This window comes from Mus caroli, chromosome 3, assembly GCF_900094665.2.
Source record: "Mus caroli chromosome 3, CAROLI_EIJ_v1.1, whole genome shotgun sequence".
Classification (NCBI taxonomy): Eukaryota; Metazoa; Chordata; class Mammalia; order Rodentia; family Muridae; genus Mus; species Mus caroli.
This window is the reverse complement of record NC_034572.1, coordinates 81,840,236-81,846,454: the sequence shown is the minus strand read 5'-3', so window position 1 is coordinate 81,846,454 and position 6,219 is coordinate 81,840,236. Positions and strand designations below refer to the sequence as shown.

At 45.9% G+C, this 6,219-nt stretch overlaps 1 pseudogene; it reads right to left on the bottom strand.

The window, feature by feature from the left end:
* Positions 1-1,080: 1,080 nt before the first annotated feature.
* Positions 1,081-1,347, bottom strand: LOC110290572 (annotated as a pseudogene).
* Positions 1,348-6,219: the final 4,872 nt, after the last annotated feature.

Below are 6,219 nucleotides of genomic sequence, written 5' to 3'. Positions count from 1 at the left end.
GAGTAGAGGTTGAAGCAGACAGAGAGGAGAGGGCAGAGTGGGGCTGGAGATGGTAGCCAAGGGTTGTGAAGGAGGAGGTGAGCAGGGGAAGTGGGTAAACATGGTTATGTGGAGGGAGGAGACATTGTTTCTCCTGTGAGTCCTGCAGAACGGTTTTCAGAAGGGGTGCCCGGACCTCGGCTACAGGTCCTCAAAAGGTCCATCTGCCGACAGTCAGAGCTTGGTCATCTTGCTCATTTCTAACCAAACAGACCCTCATTCAGGAGCCAGGGTTGGAAGTTGCTTCTGTCAAAGGCAAGATGTTCCCATTCTGATCTGGATGGTTGGGTTTACTGAGGGTGACATTTACTGCTGCCCAGGCTATGTGAGAACCAAAAGTGCCCTGGGGTGGGGATGGGGCAGTCATTTCCAAATGTGGGCTATTCGGTTTCACAGAATGTTTGGAGATGACTCTTGGTGATAGGATATTCATAATCATCCTGGACAATAGATAAAGATAACCAGCTGGGCAGTGGTGGCGCACGCCTTTAATCCCAGCACTTGGGAGGCAGAGACAGGCAGAAACCCTGTCTTGAAAAACAACAACAACAAAAAAAGATAAACCAATTAACACAGAACACAAGAAGCACAAGAAATGGAATGGAGAGAGTAAAAATCAAAAGCAAGACATACAAAGACAAACAAGATTAAAAAAAAAAAAAAGACCAAGAACCTCAAGTGGGCATGTGACATCTCACTTTTTAAAATATCTGGGTTCCATCAAACCCTTCCATTTCCCAGATTGGGATCCCCACAGACCAGATCACGTATTCCCAGGAGAGGCCTCCATAGATGCTGCCTTCCTCAGCACAACTGTCTACCCTGATAGTTCATGAAACTGAACGCTCTCCTCAGAGCATTGAAATGCCTTTTTTTTTTTTTTTTTTTTTTTTTTTTTTTTTTTGGTACGTGAACCAGTCACCTTCTATTGGACACTAGTTCTCAGTCAGTGTATGAGGGTTCAGCTAGTTGAATTCTTCCTAGGTCAGAGTGGGGCAGGCAGTTACACTTGGCCATGCAATGCTCTCTAGCGACCCTTCTTCAGTGGTACTTGTGTCGCCGCTCATGTTTGAGTTCCTTGGAAGAAATGTAGTAGCTGAAAAACACGTAGGCAGCCAGCACCATGTTAATCCCTGAGATGCTGCTTTTCTGAACATTGATGTCCTTGTTGTAATACCGGTCATCCCCTCTCCGAAAGGCTCCTGCAGTGCCACTGGCAGTGAAATCCCTCATCAATATCCAGCCTGGTAGCACTCCAAGTTTGACCTCCATGAGCTTCTTCTCCTTCAATGGCTTGAGCAACGCCATCTTGAAGTCCTGGTCTGGAAGGTCTGGAAGGTGTACACCTCCTGAGGCAGCCCTTCAACCCTGGAGCCCCAGAATGAAGATGCAGCTTTAGAATTTGGGTGGTCTATCTTGCTGGGGCCTCCAGAAAATGTGAATCCCACTGAGGGAGAACAAGTCCACTACCACGAGCCAGTCAGTGGTGGCACAAACCTTTAATCGCTGTGCTTGGTTGGCAGAGTTAGATGAATCTCTGAGTTCCAGGACAGCCAGGGCTACACAGAGAAAACTGTATCTTGAAAAATTAAAACATTTTTGAGCAAAATTTGACGTAAGCACCTGAGAATTGGCTAGTGACTGCCTCCCTTGGGTTAAAAAGAGCAGACTTAGGCAGAGGCAGGTGGATTTCTGAGTTCAAAACCAGCCTGGTCTACAAAGTGAGTTCCAGGACAGCCAAGGCTGTACAGAGAAACCCTGTCTCAAAAACAACAAGCAAACAAACAAACAAAGAGCAGACTGAGGGCCCTTTTAAGTAAAATCATAAGTAGATGCAAAGCAGAGTTACAGAAGACAATAGAGCAGTAAAGAAGTATGAAAAAAATATAAAAACAAAACAAAACAGCTGTCACCATCTCATCTCAGGTAAAGCTTGCATTCCTTCCCATCCCCACTGCCTTTCCACAGATGGGGTATGAGCCTTAGAAGAGGACTAAGGAAGCCCAGAAGGTTCATTGGGAATATAAAAACACACCTACCTGGGCTCTGGCCAGCATCTAAAAGAAAAAGACAGAATAAAAAAAAAAAAAAAAAAAAAAAAAAAAAAAGCTCCACTTTTCTGAGTCAGGCCCCAAAGGTGGGCATCACAGCTGAACCTCTTTTAGACTGTACTAGGGGGCCAGAATTCTGAGAAGAAAAAGCACATTATCTAATCTATTTGCCTAGGAGTGGTCCTGTCCTGCCCCCCTTCCCCCCAGTCAGGTCCCAGACCCGCCCAAGTGGATCAACATTTAGGGAGGAGATAATGGCATGTCTCCACCTAGAGGTGATTCTGCTCCTTACAGTGTGTGTTCACGAAGAATGTGTCTACTAGGGCGCAGGTGTCTTGGAGAACCTGTCATTTTGTTTCATTGTCTCTTGCTTACTGTTCACATGCCAGGCTAGCTGCTGGGAATTTACCTCTGCTGCCCACTTCTTCATACGAGCATGGGTTTACAGGTGAGCGCTGCTACCTGTCTGACTCCACGTGGGTTGTGAGGATCTGAACTCAGTTCCTCAACCTGGTATAGCAGCGTTTTATCCACTGAGCCACTGGCCCAGCGCCCTCCTTCAGACTCTCACATAGTCTTTAGAAATTAGTTAGATACAGTTACCTTCATCTTTCACATAAAATCCAGAGGGGTAGCTTGGGGTTGGCCTGGCCAGATGGCTCATCAGTTAGGATCATGTGTGCTCCTGTGGAGGCCCTGGGTCTGAGCTTCAGTACCTAAGTCAGAAGGTTCAAAAGTGCCTGCAATTCCAGCTCCAGGAGACCTGACACCGCTGACCTTGTGGGGTACCTGCAGTCATGTGCACCCACAACAGATACACATGTGCATGTGTGTGTGTGCACACACACTTAAAAATAACAACAACAACAGAACAAGACACCTGCAATATACCGGTACCCTCAATTTCATTTATTTGTTTAGATATTACACATTCAATTAGAATTCAAATGGGGGCCAGGAAGCACAGTGCATGAAAACTGTCTGTAGGAGGCTTAGACCCAGAACTTTCACTTTATCTGGTTAAGGACAGAGACAACTACAATGAGAAACCCTGTCTCCAAAAACAGAAATCAAAACCAAAAAAGAAAGGAAGGAAGGAAGGAAGGAAGGAAGGAAGGAAGGAAGGAAGGAAAGAAAGAAAAACAGTGACCATAGGCTAGAGAGCTGGCTCAGTGGTTAAGAGCACTGACTGGTCTTCCAGAGGTCCTGAGTTCAATTCCTAACAACATGGTGGCTCACAACCATCTGTAATGGGATCCGATGCCCTCTTCTGGAATGTCTGAAGACAGCTACAGTGTACTCACATACATAAAATAAATAAATNAAAAAAAAAAAAAAAAAAAAAAAAAAAAAAAGCTCCACTTTTCTGAGTCAGGCCCCAAAGGTGGGCATCACAGCTGAACCTCTTTTAGACTGTACTAGGGGGCCAGAATTCTGAGAAGAAAAAGCACATTATCTAATCTATTTGCCTAGGAGTGGTCCTGTCCTGCCCCCCTTCCCCCCAGTCAGGTCCCAGACCCGCCCAAGTGGATCAACATTTAGGGAGGAGATAATGGCATGTCTCCACCTAGAGGTGATTCTGCTCCTTACAGTGTGTGTTCACGAAGAATGTGTCTACTAGGGCGCAGGTGTCTTGGAGAACCTGTCATTTTGTTTCATTGTCTCTTGCTTACTGTTCACATGCCAGGCTAGCTGCTGGGAATTTACCTCTGCTGCCCACTTCTTCATACGAGCATGGGTTTACAGGTGAGCGCTGCTACCTGTCTGACTCCACGTGGGTTGTGAGGATCTGAACTCAGTTCCTCAACCTGGTATAGCAGCGTTTTATCCACTGAGCCACTGGCCCAGCGCCCTCCTTCAGACTCTCACATAGTCTTTAGAAATTAGTTAGATACAGTTACCTTCATCTTTCACATAAAATCCAGAGGGGTAGCTTGGGGTTGGCCTGGCCAGATGGCTCATCAGTTAGGATCATGTGTGCTCCTGTGGAGGCCCTGGGTCTGAGCTTCAGTACCTAAGTCAGAAGGTTCAAAAGTGCCTGCAATTCCAGCTCCAGGAGACCTGACACCGCTGACCTTGTGGGGTACCTGCAGTCATGTGCACCCACAACAGATACACATGTGCATGTGTGTGTGTGCACACACACTTAAAAATAACAACAACAACAGAACAAGACACCTGCAATATACCGGTACCCTCAATTTCATTTATTTGTTTAGATATTACACATTCAATTAGAATTCAAATGGGGGCCAGGAAGCACAGTGCATGAAAACTGTCTGTAGGAGGCTTAGACCCAGAACTTTCACTTTATCTGGTTAAGGACAGAGACAACTACAATGAGAAACCCTGTCTCCAAAAACAGAAATCAAAACCAAAAAAGAAAGGAAGGAAGGAAGGAAGGAAGGAAGGAAGGAAGGAAGGAAGGAAAGAAAGAAAAACAGTGACCATAGGCTAGAGAGCTGGCTCAGTGGTTAAGAGCACTGACTGGTCTTCCAGAGGTCCTGAGTTCAATTCCTAACAACATGGTGGCTCACAACCATCTGTAATGGGATCCGATGCCCTCTTCTGGAATGTCTGAAGACAGCTACAGTGTACTCACATACATAAAATAAATAAATCTTAAAAAAAAAATTAAAGAGAGAGTGAGTGAGAGAGAGAGAGAGAGAGAGAGAGAGAGAGACTACATCCCAGAAACAACATATACTGAGATCTCCCTCCAGTACAATGTCCTAATGATGTAGAAACAGACTTGTGGAGTTTTTATGGTAACAAAGGAGGTTATACAACAAAGCATTTAAAAATGGGTTGTGGCCAGGCAGGGGTGGCACATGCCTTTAATCCCAGCACTTGGGAGGCAGAGGCCCGGCAGATTTCTGAGTTCAAGGCCAGCCTGGTCTACAGAGTGAGTTCCAGAAACCCTGTCTCCAAAAAACAAAAAAAGAACAAAAAAGAAAAAAGAAACTAAAAATGGGTCGTGTAAGCAAGGGTGCAGCGAGCTCACCAAACTGTGCCACTCTGTGAGTGGAAACAAAGGTGAATGGGGATCAGTCGGCCAAGGTTATCTCTCCATGGGGAAGGGGAAGCAGAGAGAAGCAAAATGGGAGAAAGCACGCAGCTTCTCGGACAGACAGGCTGAGCCCAGCTTGGACCTAACCTACTGGTGGAAACAGGGAAGTGGATTACTGCAGACAGGGAATCTCAACTGCAGGCCTCAGATCCTACCTGATCGCTTCTTATCCATTCCACTGGCGCAGTTAAGCTTTTGTTAATACATTCCAAAGGGTTTTATTTTAAGCCTATCAGGCTGTTAGGTCTGGCACATGGTGGGTAAGGAATTGCTTTTGGGGGACCTAAACACAGCCCCAAAGAAGTTGTATTTAGGCTCTGGACCTGCAGCAATCCAAACCCTTCACAGCCATTTTTGTTTGTTTGTTTTTTCAAGACAGGGTTTCTCTGTGTAGCCCTGGCTGTCCTGAAACTCACTCTATAGACCAGACTGGCCTCAAACTCAGAAATCTGCCTGCCTCTGCCTCCCGAGTGCTGGGACTAAAGGTGTGTGCCACCATTGCCCGGCTTGCTATTGATATTTTTTAAAAAAAGATTTTTTATTTGATGTTTACATAAAATATAGGTTTTTGCCTGCATGTGTATGTCTGCTGCCTGAACATAGTCAGAAGATGGTGATGGAGTCCCTGGTGTGAGCTTCTGCAAGAAAGCAACTGGTGCTTTCCCACCCTGAGACAGCTCAGCACGAGGCAGGGGGGTTTTAATCAGCTGCTTTTCAGGAATGCTGATTGACAAATTTCCCCCAGCAAGGCAGGGTTTCCTTTTGTAGCTCTGGCTGTCCTGAAACTCCCTATATGGAGACCAGGCTGGCTGCAAAATCAGGGCTCTGCCATCCTCTGTTGGGAGTAAAGGCTGTACTGGCTCTGATTGGCCTTTAATCAGTCAACTATTGGTGGCTCCTAATAGCAGCTGGTCACAAGATCATAGGATGACTGTACACTTGAAACTTCCAGTTAATAATTTATCATGTATCCATGATGAAATGGTGATAAGGAGACCTGACAGTTCTTCCAGACTGTCCGACGGGTAGGAAGGTGACCTGCCCAGCTCCATGAGCACA